The following is a 15,093-nucleotide window of genomic DNA, read 5'->3' as shown; positions in this document are numbered from 1 at the left end:
TCATTCAGTCTCAGTAGATACTGAATCCAGCCAAATTCTTTGACATATAATATAGGTGAAGAATCTTATCTAGATTCTTTGATGTTTAACTTAGTAAATGCTTATACATAGTTCAAACATTCATTACTTAGGTTTATTCACATGGGCTGAATATCTCTAGTGGAGTCTTTCATGTTTGATTTAGTAATGTCATTACTTAATCTAAAACAATATTCTAAGATTTTTGTAAATAGATTTATTTCCCAGTATGTACTAATTTCGCCTTGCTCCATCGCTGATAAATACTTTAAAAATCTAACTCATTAGCATTTGAATGTTATTTCGCAATAGAGAGACATGTGTGATACACATAAGACCAATTGAGTTTTACTCCCACTAAACTTCTTATATATCTATAAGAATCATGTACATTTTATGAAACTAAATATTTGTTAGCTTCACTAAAATACAGTTCCAATTCCCAATTGCTTGCTTAAATCCATACTCGAATTTCATAAGCTAGCATTCATTTTAAGCATTATTGGATCCATAAATCCTATGACATGGCATGTACATAGTTTCTTCCAACATTTGATTGAGGAATATGTTTTGTCATCCAATTGCCATGTGTACCAATATGCAATCATTGCTTGATATACAGAGTTGAACATTATGATTATGCATGAGGTTTCATCACAATCCACGCCTTGAATGTTCTTGTAACCTTTAACAACTAATCTAGCTTTGTGTGAAGACACACTTCCATGTTTGATAGTTTTCATCCTTAAAACCAATTTGCAACAAATAGGTGTTAAACTATTCTTGCAAATCAACAAAATTTCAATTTTGTAATCAAAACATTGAGTCTGTTTCATGGCGTCTAACCATTTTAGGGAATCTGGGTTTCGTCGTAGGTTTCTCACAAGTCACAAACTCATTACCGTTCTTGATAATAGTTTGACTGCAAGTTGTAGGTTTATTCACTATATAATAGAAGATTCTCATAGTTTCAGTGATCTGAACTCTATACCTACATAGGTATATCAAACAATATAATATCAACAGACACTTGAAAGTCCTTTAAATATTTTGTTCTCCTTAAAGCATTTGTAAAGTCTTCTAAGAGATGTCTATTCTTTAAAGCCACTTCTAAAGTCCTTAAAGAATAAGTGTTTAGATTTACTGAATAACTTCGAAAAACCTCCGGAGCGTCCGGTTATGTTTGTTGTTCGCCTCGAAAACCTTTCGAGGTCTATTTTCTCCCACTTGTCATTTTGGAAACGAATCTTCAAAAGGACACTATTTCGACCAAAAAAACATTATGTTCTCAAAATTCGTGGTAGAAACAATATACTTGCGTCTCATTTGAATAAATCACAAATATATCTATAGTTGGGCCTTAGTTTGTTGGATAACAAACACTAAGCTCCCACTGAGTTTAGGAACTCTTAGATATATATTATTGAAAAAGTATTCTGAAATTACTTTTCAATATCTTTGACGAATTTGGTTTAGTTTGGTGGTAGTTGAGCATTTTTTTTAGAAATTATAGGAAAGTTCTTTATGATTCATCATTGATCGAATCAAGTACCAATTGACCTCAATCATTCCAATTTAGATATGCCATATCTTATGGAGCTAGATCGTGAAATTACAACATACAATCATTGATGATAATTCTTTGTCTTAAGTAATCATCATCATGATTTATCTTAGATCTTTATGAGTTCCTGCCAAGTGGATTTTTATATTTCTGAATCTTTTAACTAGCCAAACATATTCATGCTTATATCACATTGAGTAAATAAATCCATATTCACTCAAATCCAGGTGAAATAATAAAGTCATAAAATCTTTCCTTAGCTTTGAACTCATCTAGGAGTTCTAACAATAGTTCATTTATTTTGTCACTTTCAACAAGTAAGACTAGCTTGTCTTGAATGATCTAGAAATCAATCAACTTTCAAAAGTCCATCAAAATAGAGCTTTAGAATGTTAACTTGTTGACATGGTCTAAGCAACAATGCCAAAGATTAGTGGAACTCAAATCAAGAGATTGATTTAAACCTAGTAAAGTTTTTATTGTTAAAGAGTTGTTTGTTCTAATCAAGCATACATGACTCAACCCGAAATGACCATTTCATTCAAACAAACATTGTTTTTGTTTACTTTGAATGTGAGTCAGAAATTTAGGTATACCGATCATGGAACAAAATAGCCATTAAGTTCCAGCCTTGAAAGGACTTAGAACAAACTAGATGACCCTACGACTAATGTAGTTATGTCATGCTTAGGTCACTTCTCTTTAAACATTAACTTTTAGGTAGAAACGGAATGGTAAATTCCTTTCACTTGTTCCTTGTGTTCCTATTTCTTGTTCCCTTTCTTATAGTCTTAATAATTGACTTTTCTAGTGTTGACTTTTATACTTTGTTAGACATGTCCAATGTCACTCCAACAAAGTTCTTACCATCTTATTTATGTGTAATATTTTGCTTCAACTAGATGATCTTACCAGAAGCTTCTAAAATTCTCTAAGCATCGATCTATTCGAATGTCTAGCTAGGGACTAGACTCATTCGAGAATTAAACGGACAAATATATTAAGTTGTTAACCATTTGTAAAGTTGAGTGTTAAACTCAATGCTTTATGATATCAAAAGTACATTGTATTTCGAATCCACAAGCACCAATTGATTTTCCATTCGACTTTGTTAGTAAAAATCAACCATAAAAGTCTCAATAAGAAACGTACATTTTAAATTTCTCATTTTCTCTCATTTCTGTGAATCGTACTTGGATTCACTACCAATCGAGGAAATTTACTGTGACCTTTCTAAATGGATTTATTGCAGTGGAAGATATTTAATTCTAGACCATAATTAAAACATGCATTGAAGTCAGTGCAAAGTCTAAACATTTATCATGAGTAATAACTTGAAAATTTAAAGCAATCATGCAATTTAAACAATTCATTGAAATATTTACTTCCGACAGGTGTGAATAAAATGAATCCAAAACCCTCAAAATCATTAAAGAATTAAGCATGCTTTGGCTTGTCTTAATCTAAAATATTTTAGGTAAGCAAATCATTTGCTAATAGTCTATACGCTACTCTTGGTTGATAGGCACGTCTAAGAACTTATTAGGTAAATCTATCCCATTTGCCACGACATAAAAGGACTCCTTATATCGTTGAGTTCAACCAAAATCAACTTGTACTCACAACTAATTGTGTACCTCAACTTTTTAGCATCAAGAAGTGACACCTCTCTTTAGCGGAAAACTATCACTAATCGATCTAAAAATGTACTCACAATTAATGGTGTACCTTACCCCTTTAAGATCAAGAAGTGACACCTTGCTTTGGCGAAAAACTATCACTAACTTGACATAAAGGTTCTATAAAGTAAGTGTTATTTTGGAAAGACACTTTTTAACTCAATTTTAAAGTTTAAAACTTAAGGCTCTTACTATATTGGTTAGATTTTAAGTGAACTAAAATCCTTAATCATGCAACATAATCAAGCCACAATCTCATGCATAATATCAAGAAAAAAATCAATAAATATCTTAAAATATGCATAAGATTTAAATGTGATATAATATGGCCTGACTTCGTCTTGAAGCTTCAACTTCAAACTTCGTCTTGAAAATGGATTGGAAACTCTGTCTTTAATTTTACCATGGGAGGCCCCATTTTCTTCAAATAGAACTTCAATAATTAAACTAATTACAACAAATTGATGGTACACAGACCATATTTGAAAAAAACTATGGGGCATTAGACCATGTTCACATTCAAATTAATGGTACGCAGACCATATTTACTATCCTATTTGGGTCATACTTAGACCTATCAAAACTGATCCGAACCCGAAAAATCGACCGGTAGACCCGATCTGTAACCCGAAATTGATCCGAAGCAACGATCCGAAATTAACCCGAAAATCGAATAGACCCGACCCGAAACCAAAACCGACCCGGAAGTGATTTGACCTGAAATGACCCGATACCCGAACGACTCCAACCGAAGTACCCGAACCGATCTTCACCCGTAACCGAATTAACCCAAACCGAAAATAACTGTAAATTTTAAATCAACCCGAACCGATCCGAACCGAAAATCTAAAACCGACCCGAACCGAAAAACAACTAGAATTTACCAATTAGTTTAAATATAAGTTATTTTTAGCTTTTCATATTATAATTATTTAATTTATTATTATTATAATTATTATTATTATTATTATTATTTCCCTTTTATTAATTTATACTCTTTTGTGTTATAGGGAAAAGGTTCCAATATTATGACAGTGTCAATGTAAAAAAACATAGAATATTGATATGTTAGTTTCGTAATTCTTATCTTCTTTTTGGCTCATATAAATAAGATCATTTAAAAAATGATAAGAAAATAATGGAAATAAAACCAATATTAGCACATGGTAAAATAGATTTAAAAATCATATCTTCAAAAATTCAAGACTTCCACTTTGACATGGGATATAACTTATCAGATAAAAATCGATAAGTAACTAAGCAAATGGTCAAATTCATAGGCAATGTTCTATTTTAACTAGCTTATATCAAAATATTATGTCCAAAAGTTATACTAGAGTAATTAGGGAGTATTATATTTGTACATGTCTCAAGTCTTATTTTCTCGATCGTAAATTAATAGTAGAACTAGTCTCGTGTTCGGAGTATTGTTTACTATAATTCTCATACCATAAACCATTAAACTTTGAACCGTATACGCTTAAGTCTAAACCCTTAATTTTTTTTGTAATAATAATAACATTATAAATAATAATAATAATAAAAATAAAAATGTTTGACCACCAAAACTAAAGAGAAATAACCTGATCAAAACTCGAAACCCGAAAAATATATTCCGACCCGAAAAACTCGATCTAACCCGAAACCCGATATAACCAGAAAAACCCGATCCGATATGAACCGATCTAATACGACCCGATCCGATATTGACCCGAAATTTTAACCCGAACCAGACCCGACCCGATTATAGAAAACCGAAGTGACTCGAAACCTGAAATTGACCCGACCCATACCCGAAACCGACCCGGGGAAAATAACCCGAAATGACCCGACCCGAATCCAATCCAAACGACCCGTTTGCCAGGTCTAGTCATACTAGTCACTTTTCGCAACCTGCAAAACAATATATTTGCAATATACCATTCATCCATTCATTTATCAATGAATGACCCACTTAGTAAGTTAGCAAAAAAAAAAAAAACATGCATCACATAAACATTTGCAACAACTAATCAAGGTTTCAACAATCTACAAATTATTCAACCTTATTAGTTCTAATCGAGTTGTTAACCTTAAAGGAATAAGGACCTAATCAAGAGTTTAGAAATTATGAATAAAATCTCCCACTTAAACCAAGAATTTACATGTTTTACTAATTTCAAGCATAAAATGTATTTCCTAGTCCAACCGAAAACTACAAATTTAATTAAAATTTAAAACTCATATAAAACAATTTTAAATCCCTTAATTATTTTTCAGTTGATTAAAATTAATTAATTATAATTTTATCAAGGTTTTAATTTTATTAAATAATTAGTATAAAATTAATTATAATTAAACTAACAAAATAAAATTACGAGAAAAATTATAACACGAAATTAAAATTAATTAAAATCGTTGCTCAATGGAAAATTAAAACAAGTCATTGGGCCGAGGCAAGACCCATAGGCGCAAGGCCCGTGCCTTGCAAAGGCTGTAGCGTTGCAGGAAGTCGCACACATAGCCTTAGCCATCGCACAACCATCCCCTCACCAGCGCTCGGTGGGCACTTAAGCTTGTTGGGCGTATGCGCATGGCACGAGGGCATCGCACGATGCCTCGTCGCCATCGCTCGCTGGACTTGTGCGCACGCTAGCCCCTTCGCCTTACTCGCTCACTCGCACACATCACACACCGCTTAGGCAATAGACCTCGCGCGCGCTCGTGTCTTTCTCGCTACCATAGCACCGCATGGCCGACGAGCTACCTTGCTCTTCGTCGCATGCCCGCACCATTGCAACACCCCTTAAGGGTAACACTTAGCTTAATTCCCATTGCTTCGTGCGTGCAAGATCGTGAACGTTTCATATAAAAATTGAAACTTTCATTATGAAATTTAATGACAAATTAATAATTCATATTAATTTCATAAATTTAGGCCAAAAAATCGAAAATTTATTAATTAAATCAATTTTCGATTACATGATTTCTAGGGATTAAAATCTAGGTCATAAAATTTTAAAATTTCCAAAATTTAACAAACTTTTATGGTGGTTTTTAATAATAGGATCCCAATTAAATTAACAATTAATTATGAAAAACGAAACGAAATCTAATTTATTCGTAATTCAACAATATAATTATAATTACAAATTAGATAGCATAATTAACAAATTTAGACCTTAAAATTGTTAAACATATGCATTAGGTAAATTATAAATTCAAGATATACGTACAAGATTTGCAAATATTTAATTTAAGATCATAAAGTTACAAATTTTGCATTCGAAAAACTAAAACCTCCAAAAAGTCATGAGTTAGGCTTCGAAATTGGGAATTCTGGGTTCGGTCGAAAATCTAGGATTTTTGTCAAGATTTAAAACGTCGTTTACACGCGTAATTAACTATAAAAACATAAGATTCCGACAATTATTGACAAAACTGTCGAAAATCCTGCGAACATATAATTAAATAATCGCATGAATTTGCACTAATTACACCAAATTAATTCACCCCTTTAATTATTTGCATATAAAATTTAATCCATGATAACTATAATTGATTATGGAATTAATTAGAGGCTCCTGATACCACTGTAAGGAATATGAAAAATATATTCATGCGGAAAAACCATAAAGCCAGAAATCCAAATTAGTTGCCACATAGTCAATTAGCATAATCTAGTTTACATACTATGTGATGTGTGTCTTCCCTAGCTTCTCCCGAATCGAACAAGAACAAGTAAAAGACTCCAAGTGTCGCCCCTCTGTAGAAAGTCCACAGTACGTCCGAATCCGTCTTAGATTAAACCAACTAGAATATTCTCTAATGTTTTGTGCACTTGGGAAACTCAAAAATGTGATAGGCAAAGATTATGAATTATGTGTTTAATTCAATGTTATATATTTGTTATAAATTTTTATCATGAACCACATATTTATAGGGTGGAAATAGAGAAGTTTAATCCTACTAGGAATCAAATAACTAAACCCATTCGGATTCTAGTTAATTTTAAATATTAGAACTCTAGGGATAATCAAACACTAAGTATTGAGATCTATCCTAGAATTCTAATTACTGTAGGATTATGAAAACAAAGGCTTGAGTCCCAAGCTACTCGCCGCGAAAGTAAGCTTGGCGCCCAAGATTGCTTAGCAGGCAAGCCACGAGCATGGGCTGGCCAGCGCTACAACATGCGGCCCATTGCTGGGCGCTGCTGTGTGCGTACAATGCCAGCAGGCCACGCATGTGGCTGCTACCCATTGCTGTTGCGCCTTGCTAGCCCATGGGCGATGCTCCATGCAGGCTTTCTAGGCGTTGGGCCTGGCGCTTGCGCTGGGCCTTGCGTCTCGCAGGCTTGCTCGTCGAGTAGTCGCTCTTCGTGCTTCCGATTTGTTTTCCGATTCCTGAATTTATTTCCGATTCAAGCAATATTTATATTTCCGATAATATTTCCGATTCCGACAATATTTCTGGTTCCGACAATATTTTTAATTCCGACAATATTTCCAATTCCGGTAATATTTTCGTTTCCGGTAATATTTTTCGATATGAACCATATTTCCGTTTCCGGCAATATCTTCGACTTGGATAATATTTATATTTCGGTCATGAACCATATTTCATTTCCGGCAACATCTTCATTTCCGGCAAATATTCTTTCTTTGCCTAATGATGATTTTGGCTCCCACTGGAACCAAGATCCATCATTTCCGAATGACCATAAATAGAGTACTTAATGAATATTATATTCACTTAAATACTTGATCCGTTTACGCAATATTTGTGTGACCCTACAGGTTCATTCAAAAGTAAGTTGTGGATTAATATTATTAATTCCAATTGAACTGAAGCAGCCTCTAGCCTGACAATCAGATCACTTGATCTCACTGAATTATTAACTTGTTAATCAATACTGAATCGCATTTATTAGAATTAGCATTAAATGCATTAAATAAAAACTTGGACCAAGGGCATTATTTCCTTCACGAATAGCCATATTCTTTCCTTGGAACGTCCTTCGTCTCTGATGGATGACTTCGTATACTGGAAATATTCCCATGATGGAAAGTTCATAGTCAGTTCGACTTATGATATGCTTATGGGCAATCACCACAACGCAACTTCGTCTGCCTCGGTTTCTTCGGAGACCTGGCGGAAACAATTTTGGGGTTTGCATATTCTTAATAAGCTTAAGGTCTTCTTTTGGAAGTTGCTTCGTCTTGGCCTTCCTTTGGCTTCTACTCTCCATAGTCGGGGTATGCCTGTTGACCTAGTGTGTTCTTTTGTCATAAGTTTTCGTAAGACCCTGAGTATTTATTCCGGGATTGTCCTTTGATGTCCCCTTCTAGGATGCCTCCTCTCTTCGAAGTCTCTTGCCCTCTCAGTCAGGCTCTCTTGTAAGTTGGTATCTCGGGTTAATGGATAACTTCTCTTCTTTGTTGTCCGGTCATATTCTGCTATACAGGTTTATCTCTCTGTTGTGATCTGTTTGGATTCTTCGAAACAATATCAGGTTTCGGGATGCGGTTCGGGATCTAGGAGCGCTGAAGGTGATAATGGATTCCCGACATATGAGGTGTTCTGAAGTTCATTCTGCTTCGTCTTTTTCTGTTGCTTGTGTTCGTCATATTGGTCCGGCGTCTGGGGTTCTGCCTATCCCATTGCAGATTCCTGGTCATCCTCTGATGTCTGAAGATTCGTCCCACATCCATCTCATTAATGATGGGGCCTGGATGTCTTCTACAAATGGCGCTTGGTTAGGTTGGGTTCTCCAGGATCCCCGTACTCGTTCTCATGTTGGGGGCAGGGTTCAAGCTTGTGTTTTAGCTTCAGCCTTTCAGGTTGAGTTATCAGCTGGTCTTTGGGGTCTTCGGATGGCCATTCGGCGTGGTTTTTCTAGAGTGCTTCTTCTTTCTGATTCCATTGTGTTGGTTGAACTTCTTTCGTCTTCTCATCTGGGTCCAATTGCGGTTACCTGGGCTTTGCGGAACATGCGTCATTTGATTAATTCTTTAGCCTGGTTTTCCGTTTGGAAGGTTTCTCGTCGGCATGTTCACCTGGCTCATATTTTGGCTTCTTCGGCAAGACGTTGTCACCTTATTCGTGATAGGATTTAGTTAGTTAGTTTAGCCTTGGTTAGTTTGTTTTAGTCTCGTGTTGTTTGTTTTGCTTGCTTGTTCGTTCTCTGGTCCTCTTGTCAAAAAAAAAAAAAAAAATACAACAAAATCGAAAAACTGTAAATGAATCAAGTTATCACACGATAATCAAATTGCATCAAATTCTGCATCAGATTTGGGAACAAAACCCATTTACCGTATTTCATTATTCAATCATATACGTAGTATTTCAATCCACAATCAAATTTGGAAACAAAACCCACCTACCATATTTTTATTCAATCATATAGTTCAATCCACAATTCCGAATTTCATCCCTAGCGAAGTACAACCAATTATGCATTTCATCCCACTTATTTATCTACATGGTAGAGACCAAATTGATTAGAATTGAAATGATAAGAACCCGAACCGATAAGAACACAAACCGATATGAACCTGAACTCAATGTAATATGGCTAAACCTGTTCAACACGACCCATTTCAGACCGTTATCAGCTGAAACTAATCGATATGATCTGAACCTGTTACAATCCAGCTAAATCTGTTTACAACCCGGACTGTAATACCAAATTTTTTTAACTTGATTTATTAAAATTAAAAATATTTATTAACTTGATTTCGTTTTAAATAATTACGAATAATCAAATTTCGTTATTTTAAACGTTTTAACGATATATTTCAAACGATAAATTTATAGTCGAAAATTTATTTTACGTTAACGATATTTTTTTAAAAAAATTAATTTAGTTAAACATCTCTATTTTTATTAATTTCTGAAAATAGCAATAAAATTTATGAATTTTTTCCTAACTTGGTGAAATTACTAGAATGCCCCTAAAGAGCAAAAATTCCATTTTTCCTTCTCTTCCCTTGCTCTAGGGACGGACCTATGGATACCCCATAGGGTCCATAGGTACCCCCATTATTTTTTAAAAAAAATTAGAAAGTATTTAAAATTTGAATTAAAAAAAAAATTGTATTTGTGATCCCCCAACCAAGTCAGCAATAATATGGGAAGGAGAAAAAGATGGAACAAAATTCCAACTTTAAAAAAGGGAGTCACATGAAACCTGCAAAAGGAGAGGAAAAGTTTGGCTTTTTCCTAATTCCCAAAATTGTAATACTTCCAAGACTAATTATTATTGAATAAAAAATTAAAACCCACATTTTCTTATTTTTTTACCAAAACAACGACTCTTTCTTGTTTTCTGGCTTTCTGCTTTCTAGCTCATTTCTAATGGGTTTTCAATTTTCTCACTTTCTTTCTCATGAATCTCTCATAAACAATTAACATTGGGTTTTTATTTTTCAAAATTAAAAAATAGGAAGCAAATAGCAATAACAGCCGGACTGCAGTGCCAGAGAGGCGGAGACTGCTCTGCAAGCTGCGGCTGCGCTTCCAGAAACTGCCGACTGCCGCCTGCGGCGCTGCCTAATCTGCTCAACGCGGCGGCGCCACCGCCTACTCACAGCCTCACACGTTTGTTCTTGGACTGGTATTGCCTTCTTTACTCTTCATTTTTTAAACAATCAATTTATAAATTTTTATGGTTCAATCTTAATTAGGTTCAAGTGTTTAACTATTTTGTAAATTAGATTTTGGGTGATTTCAAATTTCAATCACAAAATTGAATTGATTGGTGCTTTGGTAGTGTTTGGTAGCTTGGATGGTTTATGATTGAGTGTTGAATTTAAATATTTAATTAAATAATTGAATACTTGTTTATTTGAATTATTAAATGAATTGAATACTTGATTTCGAATTTCAATATAAAATTGAATAAATTGGTAGTGTTTGGTTGTTTCGAAGATTGTGAAGAATCGTCTACGAAATAGTATGGGTGATCAATTATTGAATGATTGTTTGGTCACTTTTATAGAACGAGACGTTTTTATCCAAGTTAGTTTTGATTCTATTATGAAGCGGTTTCAAGGAATGCAAAATCATCGAGGGAAAATGTATTTTTTTATTATTTTATATTTTCATTAGTTTTATTGTATCTTATGAACGAATTTATTATTTTGAGTTTTCAAATTTATAGTTGACTTTAATTTTGACTTTAATAGTTGACATTTATTTTTATTTTTTTGCAATGAAGTTGTATTTAATTTTGGGCCTCCATTTTATAATTCCTGAGTCCGCCCCTGCCTTGCTCTTCAGTACAAGGAGGAAGCAATTTCCTTCCTTCCTTCCTTCCCTCAATGCAGTCCACATTCACTCCTTGGACCCCAAGAAAATTTTCCTTCTTCTTCACTCTACTTCACCCTATAATCAGACACAATTTGCACCAATTTCCCCAACCAAAATCAATTACCAAAAACTGAAAATCTCACCCCCTTTGTTTACTCTGATTCGAACTACCACCACCAACAACCACCGTCCACCACCTCTGTCCAACACCACCCAACCACGATCACCTTCCACCACCGTGTTAGGTTATGACAAATACAAACAATATATTTCATGCGGAAAAACGATAAAGCCAGGAATCCAAATTAATTGCCACATAGTCAATTAGCATAATTAGGATACATACAATGTGATGTGTGCCTTCCCTAGCTGCTCCCGAACCGAACAAGAACAAGTTTAGGACTCCAAATGTCGCCCCTCCGTAGATAGTCCACAGCACGTTCGGATCCGCCTTAGATTCAATTAACTAGAATATTATCTAAGGTTTTATGTTTATTCGGAAAGCTTAATTATTAATTTAGGCAAATTATTAAATTCCCACTTGAACTTAATCTATGTGAATACTTATTGAATTGTCATATAAATTGGGATTATGAACCACGTATTTATAGGGTGGAAATAACGGAATTAGAATTCTACTAGGATTCCAATAACTAAATCCATTAGGATTCTAGTTAAATTAAATCATTAGAATTTAATGTTTAATCAAACACCTAAGTGTTTCAGATTTAACAAAAACATTCAATTTGAGTAGAATTAGGAAAACGAGATTAAGCAATCCTAAACGACCAAGGCTTTGGTCGTACGAAGCCTCGCAGCACACGAGGGGCGCTGGTGCTAGGCTCGGCCCAAGGGATGGGCGTTGGCAGCACGCGGCCCATGATGTTGGGCACTGCTAGCTGGGCCTGCCTTGCTGCTCGCTGGCTGGGCCTGCCTTGTTGCTCGCTTGCGGTGGGCCTGGCGTTTAACAAGCTCGTCCGTCGATCGTTTCGTACGTCGCGCTTCCGATTTGTTTTCCGATTCCGGAATTCGTTTTCGATTCGAATAATATTTATATTTCCGATTCCGGAATTTATTTCCGATTCGAACAAATATTTAATATTTCCGATTCCGGAATTTATTTCCGATTCGACAATATTTCCGATTCCGGTAATATTTCCGTTTCTGACAATATTTCCGATTCCGGCAATATTTCTATTTCCGATAATATTTTCCGATACGTACCATATTTCCGTTTCCGGCAACATCTACGACTTGGATAATATTTATATTTCCGTCATGATCCATATTTCTTTTTTCGGCAATATCATCATTTCCGGAGTATTCATATTTTGCCTTTTGACGATTTCAGCTCCCATTGGATCCGAGATCCGCCGTTTCCGAATGTTCATAAATGGAGTATTTAATTCACTTAAATACTTGATCCGTTCACGTACTATTTGTGTGACCCTACGGGTTCAGTCAAGAGTAAGATGTGGATTAATATTATTAATTCCACTCGAACTGAAGCGACCTCTAGCTAGGCATACAACTCACTTGATCTCACTGAATTATTAACTTGCATAATTAATTAATACTGAACCGCATTTATTAGACTTATCATTAAATGCATACTTGGACCAAGGGCATTATTTCCTTCACACCGCACGTACCACCACCGTACCTCCCTGCTCCCTATTCTCCTTCGTCGCGACCCCCTGCCCCTCCTCTGTCTCTCTCCCTTTCTTTCCCTTGCTGCACCACCAACGTCACACCACGACCACTTCATAGGCACCTCACCACCTTCCAAATAAACCTCCGGCCCCATAGTTTTTGGCGAACCGCCTTCCCACCTCCCAAAATCGATCAAAAAACGCCACCAAACTCCCATGTTCTTTGCCCTGATTGTACTCCTTTCTCCCCCTCTCTCTCGTCGTTCTTCCGCCACAAACCTCCCACCACCATCATCGCCTTCACCGGCGCAACCCGAGCTCACCAAGCCACCCAGACCCCAACCCCCTTCTTCCTCCCTCCTCCCTTTCCCCTGTTTCTTGCCCCTCCCCTACTCGTGCCTTCCCTTCCCAGAAAAAAATAAAAATAAAACCAAGTTTCAATTCTTAAACTCATAATAGAGTTGGGCCAAATATAACCATTTGGGCTTTGGGTACGACAAATCTGAATTTCCAGATTTTCAATTTATCAATGCTTTTGTTTTAATAAATTTTTTAATATAATTATTTACTAATAAATTGTTTATTATTTTTCAAGTAGGAAACTATATTTAATTATCGATTTTACTAAAATAAGGTACTAGCTTTATTTAACAAGAATGAAATTCAAATAATATTTCATGTAAATCGATTTATGAAATATATATATTTTTTGATTGAAATTTCGTTTAATAATATTTTCATTAAATTATGAAATTATATTTTTATAGAATTCGTTATTTATAAATTCATTACTTATAAAATTTATTATTTAATAAAATATTGATTTAAAATTGTTTATCGTTTTAATACTAATCCAAATAGTTTAATCTTTTCAAAGAAATTGGACTAGGAGCTCAGGAAGAACGAACCAAGGAAAAACCTTAGCAAATCGTGGAATTGAGGTAACGGCTATTGCTAGTACCCGCAATCCTCTTCCAAATATGATTATGAAATTATGACATTATGATTGGATTTATGAATTAAATCTTTTGACATGTTTTATGGATTGTGGGAATGAAATATGATTTGATTGAATTATTTCTTATAACATGATGTTTATGAGAAATCATGAAAGAAATGATGTTTTATGTGATCTTATGATCTAAACACTACAAGAAAACGCGCTGTTACCAACTGATTTTACCGACCGCACTATATGTAGTCGGTAAAACAAAATTTACCGACCACTTAAAGAGCAGTCGCTATTTATAAATTTTTCCGTCCGCCTTATAGCAGTCGGTATTTTACCGACTGCATTTTAAGATTTAACAACTGCCAAACAGTTGGTAAAAACCCGACCATTTTCCACAATAGCTTAATTTTTTACTGATTAATTTTTAATATTTTCCCGTCCGACTTGCAGTTGGTAAAGTTTTAAAAACTTTCAAACCCCATCCTCGACAATACCGACCAAGCAATTAAACTCACAAAACAAAAACTCGAAGAGGGAGGGAGAGCAGAGCGGTAGATCTATAATTGAGTGGAGAGAGCACGCCGGTGAAAACCAACCACGAATCAACCACCGTGTCCGCGCAATTCAAGTCGGAGAAATTCATCCACCACCGTGCCCGCGCAATTGTAGCCGGAGAAAATCAATTGGCACGACACTAAGCCGGTTCTAACCCTAGATTTTCACCCTTTTTCTGGTCTTCTCGCTACCGGCGGCGTTGATTTCGATATTAAGGTATTCTCTCTCTTTATCTCTCCTTTATTTCATCTGATCTGAACTAACCCTTTCGATTACTTCTTGACTGTCTCAATTGTAGCTCGATTGTTTGATATTGTAGTTATGCTTTAATTGATATGTTGGTATGATGAAATATTCTAGTAGGATACTTGATTATCTATT

Source organism: Spinacia oleracea, chromosome 1 (genome assembly GCF_020520425.1).
Source record: "Spinacia oleracea cultivar Varoflay chromosome 1, BTI_SOV_V1, whole genome shotgun sequence".
NCBI lineage: Eukaryota > Viridiplantae > Streptophyta > Magnoliopsida > Caryophyllales > Amaranthaceae > Spinacia > Spinacia oleracea.
This window is presented reverse-complemented; position numbering follows the sequence as displayed.